This window comes from Macadamia integrifolia, unplaced genomic scaffold, assembly GCF_013358625.1.
Source record: "Macadamia integrifolia cultivar HAES 741 unplaced genomic scaffold, SCU_Mint_v3 scaffold1146, whole genome shotgun sequence".
NCBI classification, from domain to species: Eukaryota; Viridiplantae; Streptophyta; class Magnoliopsida; order Proteales; family Proteaceae; genus Macadamia; species Macadamia integrifolia.
This window is the reverse complement of record NW_024868101.1, coordinates 45,001-55,000: the sequence shown is the minus strand read 5'-3', so window position 1 is coordinate 55,000 and position 10,000 is coordinate 45,001. Positions and strand designations below refer to the sequence as shown.

At 48.1% G+C, this 10,000-nt stretch overlaps 2 non-coding genes across 2 annotated transcripts in view; both read left to right on the top strand.

Moving 5' to 3' along the window:
- The first annotated feature begins 8,495 nt into the window (after positions 1-8,495).
- LOC122062920 lies at positions 8,496-8,651 on the top strand. The gene has a single exon (XR_006135137.1). It is a non-coding gene; the product is annotated as a 5.8S ribosomal RNA (ribosomal RNA).
- Positions 8,652-8,883: 232 nt separating this feature from the next.
- Positions 8,884-10,000, top strand: part of LOC122062934 — a 3,361-nt gene continuing 2,244 nt past the window's right edge. The window contains exon 1 of the ribosomal RNA XR_006135148.1: positions 8,884-10,000. This exon is cut by the window's right edge and continues 2,244 nt beyond it. This is a non-coding gene — a ribosomal RNA (28S ribosomal RNA).

Sequence of the window (10,000 nt, the reverse complement as noted above, 5' to 3'; positions counted from 1 at the left end):
TCTTCTCAAACTCACTCTTGCGTTCACTTCTTCTCTTCCCAAGTCCCTTAAGGAGGGTGGTTAGGTTGACTTAGTGCTAGTGGAAGTGCTAAGAGCTTCAATTGTGAGGGAGGCAAGCTTGTGGGATAGGAGACAAGCAAGCTAAATCTGTGGAATAGAGACCAACACCTACACAAGTAAGCAAAGAAGGAGCAAAGGTAAGTTCATCGACTTTGGTGTTGCTATGGGGCCTCGTTTAGCTCGAGGGGAGCAAGTATTGACCGAGGCAAAGTGGGGAGGAGCTCAAAGGCCATGTGGAGCTCAGGGAGGAGCTTGATGGCCAGATGGGGAGCTCAAGGGGTCTTTACAAGGTGCTCTCAACACCATAGTAAGTAACCAAGAGGAGATGGTTGCCACCTTTAAGGCTTAAGTATGCAAAGGGGTTGAATAAGGTGGAAGCTCAATTTGGAGAAGAAGTATGGGAAGAGTTCGAGGGCAGTGGCGAGGGAAGCCACTACCTCTCATGACATGTCTAAAGGAGAGGCACTAAGGCACAAGCGTGATAAGAGGAATCGGTTCAAGCCTAGAGACAAGTGATTCCTATGTGATGAGCTACATTGGTTTAGGGATTGCCCCAGGAGGAAAGCTCTTAGTGCCTTATTGGAGGGAGAGGGCTAAGAGGAAAAGCCACCATGCAAGGGGTCCCCAATGCAACGTGGTGCCACCAGGGCCGAGATAGGGGTCAAGGCCCTTAACACTCAAAAGGGGTTTATGTCTGCAAAAGTGTGCATCAATGCGAAGCCCACACAGGCGAAGGTAGATACAGGAGCCACACACAACCTTGCCTTGACGAAGGAGGCAAAGGAACTCAGGCCAAGGGCGTCCTAAGGCTATCAACTCCAAAGAATTCCCCATAATATTGCTTGAGGGGTCGAGATGAACCTTGGGTCTAAAAGAGTTATCCAACACCATCTAAGGGCTAGGTGCTTTCTTACCCTTAGACCGGAGGGCAAGACAATGAGAATTTGGGAGCAAGCCATCCATGCCAAGAAGAGGAAGATGCAAACGAGAGAACGGAGACAACCAAACGACGTTGTAGGAGGCTCAAGTTATATGACAACAACAAGAACCCCAATAGGTGTTACTCCTTGTGAGAGGGAGGCTAATTTGGTTGCTAGTCCAATCATCTAGAGACACAAACTATCTCCTTACGTGGAGTATTTAGTCAAGTGGAAGGGGCAACCAGAGAGCGATACGAGATGGGAGACAACTGGCATGCTAGACAGCTCATGAATAAAAGTATCACAAGGAGGTTGTGATGAGGGCATCACAGATTTTGGTGGGGGAGAGTGTCATGACCTGCCCAACATAGTTCCATGGGCCTAGCTCACTAAGCCCATGGACTTAGGCCATTGGGCTAAGTAAGGTCCAAGTTCTAGAGTTTTCTACAAAGGTGAAGTAACAATAGATATTTTATTATAGATATTTGTAGAAGATATTCATAGCAGATATTTTGGGAGAGATTTCTAGAGCTCCACTAAGGAGGTAGGAAGCTTCTAGTTTCCTCCCTAACCGTTGGATGGAGGACATTTGTAAATATCTTAGCCATCCATTGTAATTGGGGTAGGTGTTGCCTCATTTGGCAAAGATACTCACCAAGGACCAACTAAGAGTGTTCAACCAAGCAAGTGAGTTCTCAAGCCTTGTACTCAAGAGTTCTCTAGTGCAATACAAGTTCATTCTTCTCAAACTCACTCTTGTGTTCACTTCTTCTCTTCCCAAGTCCTTTAAGAAGGGTGGTTAGGCTAACTTAGTGCAAGTGGAAGTGCTAACTGCCGGCACGGTTGCTTAGAAAGGTCTAAAGCCGTGACAATGTGCTCTTGAATGGCCCAAGTGTGTGCCTACGCGTGCCCCCATGTGTTGACTCCATGTGCCCATGTGTGCACATTGAATGGCCGCACAACACCCCAAGTGTTGACTATATGTGCACATTGAATGGCCCAAGTGTTGCCTAACTGTTCCCATGCATGCCCACAACTGTTGCCTAAGTGTGCACCAAAGTGTGCCTGTGCGTGCTCTTGAATGCCCCAAGTGTCGCCTTAAGTATGCCTATACGTGTCCCCATGTGTTGAATAAGTGTGTCTACGCGTGCACCCAAGTGTAGCCCAATTGTTGCCGAATTGTGCTCTTGAATGCCCCAAAGGTTGCCTAAGTGTGCTCTTGAATGCCGCAAGTGTGCACATATACGTGCCCATGACTATGCCTACGCATGCCCCCCTAAGTGTGCCTAAGTGCATATGAAGGCAGTGCACAAGGCAGCAGTACCACACGCACGGCCGCACAAGGTGCATGCATGGTGGCAGGCTACTGCGCACTTGGCCGCAATCAAGGCCTTACTGCACGGACGATGTTGCACGCACGGGTGCAAGTATGGCAATGCTACCCCACACAAGGTTGCAGGCCATAGCACGCATGACTACTGGCATGGATGCACATGTCGCGTGCATGATGGCAGGTTGTCTTGCACACTGCTGCACTATCGACCGCGCAAGGTTGCGGGCATGGCCGCACATGCTGTGCCCCTGGCTGCCCTACCACTCGCAAGGTTGCGTGCATTGCCAGACGTGCCGCGCACGCGGTTGCAGGCACGACTGCACCACCACGAGCAAGGTTCCGTTGCGTGGTCGCATATGCATAGCACATGGCTGCACTACCACGTGCAAGTTCGCGAGCATGGCCTCCCATGTGGCGATCTTGATGGCTGGCATGGCCACACATGCTATGGGTATTTCAGCACATGGCACGAGCAAGGTTGCAGGCATTGCTGCACTTCTTTGCCCACGTCTGTAGTCCACCATGCACATCGCCGCACACACATGGGTGTTGCCATGGTCCCCATGGCCCATGCAACGGTGGCTCCTTTGCTGCCTTCGGTTGCACACAAGGCACCAACTGCTACACACGTCAAGGCCTTACCCGCACAACATTGTTTGGGTCTTTAAATCATGTTGTGCAAAACATCCCTTTGGGTTAGAAAAGCCTTGCAATTGGCTATTTGGCACTCAAAGTACAATCATTTTCACTTAAACCTCGCATTTCCATTTTTTTGTTATTTTTTGTAATGTTTCAATCATAAAATATTAAAAAATATCAAAATAAGTTGGAATGGTCCAATATCTTTTCAGAACATTCTATCAACCTTTGGAAGACATCCGAAATTTAGTTTTCAGAAAAATACATTAAAATAAAATTTTCATAGTTTTTTGAATTTAATATTTTTTTAATATTAAAAAATTAATAAAATAAATAGATATTTATCAAAAAATATGATTTTTATATGAAAATAATAAATGGATTTTCCTTAATTTTATACCAAGTTTCATTTGATTTGGATATTTGAAGCTCAAAAAATAGTCCGGTATATTTTTTAGGTGGGGTCAGGTCTCCTTCTGGAAAGGGGCAAAGAGCATAAGAGCTACCTTAAGGGAGGGGGGTGCCACTCTCCCCGGGTGGTTTCTGAGGGGCTGTATAGTGGGGTAGCAGACAATGAGCAGGCATGGTAGGCAAACCCAAAAGACCCATGGCATGGGAAAAAAAGTGAAATAGCACGTCGATTTCAATGAGTTGGCCTTGGTGTGCGTCGAGGCCTGCCACTGCATGCGGCTCGATGCGCATGGTTGCCTGCCTTGCGTGCCTTGACCCCATAGCCACTGTCACATGTGCCAGTCACGGCACAGCATACCAAACGAAGGTGCACGTCCTTGCTAATGGTCAGCCCTTCTGTCGCACAACGCCGCCCCCCCTTCTGTCGCATAACATTGCCTGCCACCGTGGGCTACTAGGCGCACATGGCTACCTACCATGCGTTGCCACACCCCTACTTCTGCTGCCACATGTGTCCATCGATGCACAGCATGCCCAACGAAGGCATGGTGTGTGAAAACTTGTACAAGGCGCGTCCATCCCGACGGTCATCCCCTCTGCTACACACAGTTGCCTGCCATTGTGTGCTGCTGGGTGCACATGGCCGCCTGCCTTGTGTTGTTGTGCCTCCACATCTTCAGCAACATGCGTCTGTCATCGTACAGTATTCCCAAGAGTGTCATGGCATGTGCAAAACACCCACACGGAATGTCGATTTTGAAGATTTGGCCCTTGGTGTGCGTTGCGCCTGCCATGGCATGCTACCTAGCCCTCATGGTTGCCTACTATATACTGCTATGCCTCAATAGTTGTTGCCTCCTACGCTCATAGCTGCAGAGAAAGCCCAACAAAGGCTTGGCATGTATGTGAAAACAAGTACATGGCTCGTCTGTCCAGATGGTCAGCCCATCTGCCGCACACCACTACATGCACCCGTGTGCGGCTGGGTGTGCATGGCTCCCTACCTTCCACTGCCATGCCCCCACAGTTGCTGTTACATGTGTTCGTAGCTGCACAGCATTTGAAAACAAGTAAATGGCCAATACATCCCAATGTTCATCCCCTCTGTCACACACTGATGCCTGCCACCTTGGGTTGTTGGGTGCGCAAGGGTTCTTGCCTTGTGCTGCCGTGCCCCCACAGCTATTGCCAAATGTGCCCGTAGTCGCATGGCATACCCAAGATTGGCCTAGCATGTGAAAATCACCATCAAGGCGTGTTGGTTCCGACGACTGCCTTTGATGTATGTTGTGGCTTGCCATGGCGTGCTACTGGGCATGCATGGTTCCCTGCATAGCTGCTGCCACATATGCCGATAGCCACATGACATTCCCAAGAGTTGCATAGCATGTGAAGGACAGCAACACGGCATGATGGTCCAGATGATTAGCCTCTTGTTTTGCACCTTGGCCGGCCAATGCGTGCTGGTGGGTTTGTATGGCTGCCTGCACACTGCACCTACACCCTCACCGTAGCCTACTACCACTTTTGCTAGTTTTTTTACAGCATGCCCAAGAGAGTTATGGCATGTGAAAAACGTGGAAATGACACGTTGGTCCCCTTGATTAATCCCATCTAGGCACCGTGGTAGTTTGACGTGCTTTGCTTCCTACCATGTGCAGTTGTGTTAGTACCACTTTTTGCGAGTGTGGCCATAGTCACGCATTTCCTCCCCTCTTTGCTCTTTGGCTTGTCGTCATATGTAGGTCATGGTGCAAGGGGTGGGCTGCTGTCTACATTGACAGGCCCAATAAATGGGTTCCACGGAATCATTGGTCAAGTCAGTGTGCACAATAAATAATTGTTTGGTCCCCCCCATCCCATTATTATTTTTTTTTAAATTACATTATCATGGGTTTGTTGCTTGCAAGGGTTTTTTCTTGGTCGATTTTTTGGCCTATGCTATTTGGAGAAGTGCGTTTCTAAGTCGTGCCTAGGTGTGGAGGTGTTTGCATGCCATTTTGCGGCCAATGTTATTATATGACATTAACGTGGGTCTCTAGAGAACATAGGTTGCAAGCTTGCAGGTGGAGGTAGATCATGAGTCCCTCCCCCCCTCCTTTCTTTTTAAAAAAAATTCCATTCTCGTGGGTATGTTGCTTGCAAGAGTTGTGTCACGCTCAGTTTTGTGGCCTTTCCTATTTGAAGGAATGCATTTCTAAGTCGCGCCTAGGTGCGGAGGTGTTTGCATGCCTCCTACTGGAAGTGTTATAATACGACATTCATGTGGGTCTCTGATGAACATAGGTTGCAAGCTTGCAAATGGAGAAAAATCACATGTCCCTTGCCCCCTACCCTTGTTCTTTTAAAAAATATGCATTATCATGGGTTTGTTGCTTGCGAGAGCTTTCTCATACTCGGTCTTGTGGCATTTGCTATTTGGCGAATCGCGTTTCTAAGTCACACCTAGGTGGGGAGGTGTTTACATGTCTCCTGCCGCAAGTGTTATAATACGACATTAACGTGGGTCTTCGGAGAACTTAGGTTGCAAGCTTGTAGGTGGAGATAGATCTCGAGTCCCTCGACCCTTGTTGATTGTTGAGATTTTCATGCTTAGTGGGGCTATTGATTTTTCTTCTACCAAATCGTTATTACGTTGTAGTAGGTTTGGTGGTGGATTGTGTCGGTAGTGGACGCAATGCATGTGAGTGGCTATTGTTTTTCTTGTGGTTATGGGCTCTTTGCTTGTGTATTGAACTACTATGCACAGATACCTCTATGGGTTGCGATGGGCCAAAAGTGTCTTTGTCAAGAGCATGAAAATGGTTCCTGTGTTCCTTACCTAGTTGGATGGAAAGAAGCTTCCCCTTAACTCTCATTTCGTCCCTCTTGCCTGCCCTTGTGGTTGCTGTGAGGTGGCTTGGCATACAATGCATATGTCCACTTTCTCTGTATCAGTGGTGCATGTGCACTGTTTGTGCTCTAGGATGCGGGACATTTTGTGGGGCAAGTTGGATGTGTGTGTGTGTCCTCTTGAATCCTTTGGTTGGGACTTGTTGCATAAGAACGATAGATCGCCATTAATGTATGGAGTAGCATCACCCAATGCACAATTGGGGATGTGGTTCATGTAGTGCTTTTGCATCGAGAAGGAAAGTTACCTGGTTGATCCTGCCAGTAGTCATATGCTTGTCTCATAGATTAAGCCATGCATGTGTAAGTATGAACTAATTCAGATAGTGAAACTACGAATGGCTTATTAAATCAGTTATAGTTTGTTTGATGGTATTTGCTACTCGGATAACCGTAGTAATTCTAGAGCTAATACGTGCACTGAACCCCGACTTTTGGAAGGGATGCGTTTATTAGATAAAAGGTCAGCGTCGGCTCTGCCTGTTGCTCTGATGATTCATGATAACTCGATGGATCGCATGGCCTTTGTGCCGACGACGCATCATTCAAATTTATGCCCTATCAACTTTTGAGGGTAGGATAGTGGCCTACTATGGTTGTAACGGGTGACGGAGAATTAGGGTTTGATTCTGGAGAGGAAGCCTGAGAAACGGCTACCACATCCAAGGAATGCAGCAGGCGCGCAAATTACCCAATCCTAACACGGGGAGGTAGTGACAATAAATAACAATACCGGGCTCTTCGAGAATGGTAATTGGAATGAGTACGATCTAAATCCCTTAACGAGGATCCATATGAGGGCAAGTCTGGTGCTAGCAGCCATGGTAATTCCAGTTCCAATAGCGTATATTTAAGTTGTTGCAATTAAAAAGCTCGTAGTTGGACTTTGGGATGGGTTGATCGGTCCACCTCACGGTGTGTACTGATCATCTCGTCCCTTTTATTGGTGATGCACTCCCAGCCTTAATTGCCGGGTTATGCCTCCGACACTGTTACTTTGAAAAAATTAGAGTGTTGAAAGCAAGCCTATGCTTTGGATACATTAGCATGGGATAACATCATAGGATTTCGGTCCTATTACGTTGGCCTTCGGGATCGGAGCGATGATTAACAGGGACAGTCAAGGGCAATCGTATTTCATAGTCAGAAGTGAAATTCTTGGATTTATGAAAGACGAACCACTGCGAAAGCATTTGCCAAGGATATTTTCATTAATCAAGAATGAAAGTTGGGAGATTGAAGATGATCAGATACTATCCTAGTCTCAACCATAAACCTTACGAGAAATCAAAATTTTGGGTTCCAGGGGGAGTATGGTTGCAAGGCTGAAACTTAAAGGAATTGACGGAAGGGCACCACCAGGAGTGGAGCCTGCGGCTTAATTTGACTCAACTCGGGGAAACTTACCAGGTCCAGACATAGTAAGGATTGACAAACTGAGAGCTCTTTCTTGATTCTATGGGTGGTGGTGCATGGCCGTTCTTAGTTGGTGGAGCGATTTGTCTGGTTAATTTCGTTAACGAACGAGACCTCAGCCTGCTAACTAGCTATGTGGAGGTGACCCTCCACGGCCAACTTCTTAGAGGGACTATGGCCGTTTAGGCCATGAAAGTTTGAGGCAATAACAAGTATGTGATGCCCTTAGATGTTGTGGGTCGCATGCACTACAGTGATGTATTCAACGAGTCTATAGCCTTGGCCGACGAGCCCGGGTAATCTTTAGAAATTTCATCATGATGGGGATAGATCATTGTAATTGTTGGTCTTCAACAAGGAAATCCTAGTAAGTGCGGGTCATCAGCTCGCGTTGACTATGTCCCTGCCCTTTGTACACTCCGCCCATCGATCCTACTAATTGAATGGTCCGGTGAAGTATTCGGATCGCGGCAATGTGGGTGGTTCACCTCCGTTGACGTCGCAAGAAGTCCACTGAAACATATCATTTAGAGGAAGGAGAAGTCGTAACAAGGTTTCTATAGGGGAACTTGTGAAAGGATCATTGTCGATACCAGCCCAGCAAGACCTGTGAACATGTTGTATTACGCCATCAAGGTAGGGCGTGGGAGCGTGAGCTCCTTCCTTCCCGACCCTTGTAAAAGGTTGGCCTGCAATCCTTCGTAGCATTCAACACAAACATAACCACCGGCACAGTCGGTGCCAAGGAACTCACAACGGAAAGGACATGACATCATTGTGCCTTTGGTGTGGTGTGGTCATTCTAGAACCGAATCTATCTTAACGACTCTCGGCAATGGATATCTCAGCTCTTGCATCAATGAAGAACATAGCAAAATGCGATACTTGATGTGAATTGCAGAATCCCGTGAACCATCGAGTCTTTGAACGCAAGTTGCACCCTAGGACATCGGGCTGAGGGCACGCCTGCCTGGGCATCACGCGTCATGTTGCCCCACCTCCTTTGCCCCTTGTGGTGGTGGTACGGAGCGAAGATTGGCCCCCCGTGTCTCTGCTTGAGGTGCGATCGTCCCAAAGTCAAGGGCCCTTGTGTGGCAAGTGTCACGATGAGTGGTGGTTTGAGCCACTTTGCCATTGTTTGGACATCATGTGCGTGTTCTGCTCCCATTGGGCTCTGGTGACCCTAATTTCCGTTCGATGGCATTTCAACTGCGACCCTAGGTCAGGCGGGGTGACCCACTGAGTTTAAGCATATCAATAAGCAGAGGACAAGAAACTTACGAGGATTCCCTTAGTAACAGCGAGCGAACCGGGAAGAGCCCAACTTGAGAATCAGGCGGTTTAGTCATTCAAATTGTAGTCTTTAGAAGCATCCTCAGCGGCGGACCAGAGAGGGTGAAATCCCCATCATGTCCGTACCCTGTTGCACTACGAGGAGCTATCAGCGAGTCGGGTTGTTTGGGAATACAGCCCCAATTGGGCGGTAAATTCCATCCAAGGCTAAATATGGGTGAGAGAACGGTAGCGAACAAGTACCGCGAGGGAAAGATGAAAAGGACTTTGAAAATAGAGTCAAAGAGTGCTTGAAATTGTTAGGAGGGAAGAGGATGGGGGCCGGCGATGCGTCTCGATCGGATGCGGAACAGTTAATAGCCGATCTATCGCTCGACTCGGGGCGTGGACCGATGTGGATTGCGGCGGCGTCCCAAGCCCGAGTTGTCACGTTATGCCTGAGGAGATGTCGTCGCCACAATCATGGTAGGTAGCATGCACCTCGATGGCATGCCTATTGGCAACTGCATGCTTCGGGCATCAGCCTGTCGAGCTCCCCCTTCGACCAGTCTTGAAACACGGACCAAGGAGTCTGACATGCGTGCAAGTAAAACCTGTAAGGCGTAAGGAAGCTGACTGGTGGGATCCCTTGTGGGTTGCACCATCGACCGACCTTGATCTACTGTGAAGGGTTCGAGTGAGAGCATACCTATCGAAACCCGAAAGATGGTGAACTATGCCTGAGCGGGTTGAAGCCAGAGGAAACTCTGGTGGAGGCCCACAGCGATACTGATGTGCAAATCGTTCATTTGACTTGGGTATAGGGGAGAAAGACTAATCAAACCAAATAGTAGCTGGTTCCCTCTGAAGTTTCCCTTAGGATAGCTGGAGCCCGCGGGCGAGTTTTATCGGGTAAATCCAATGATTAGAGGCATCAGAGGCGCAACACCCTCGACCTATTCTCAAAATTTAAATAGGTAGGATGGAGTGGCTGCTTCGTTGAGCCGCTCCATGGAATTGAGAGCTCCAAGTGGGCCATTTTTGGTAAGAAGAACTG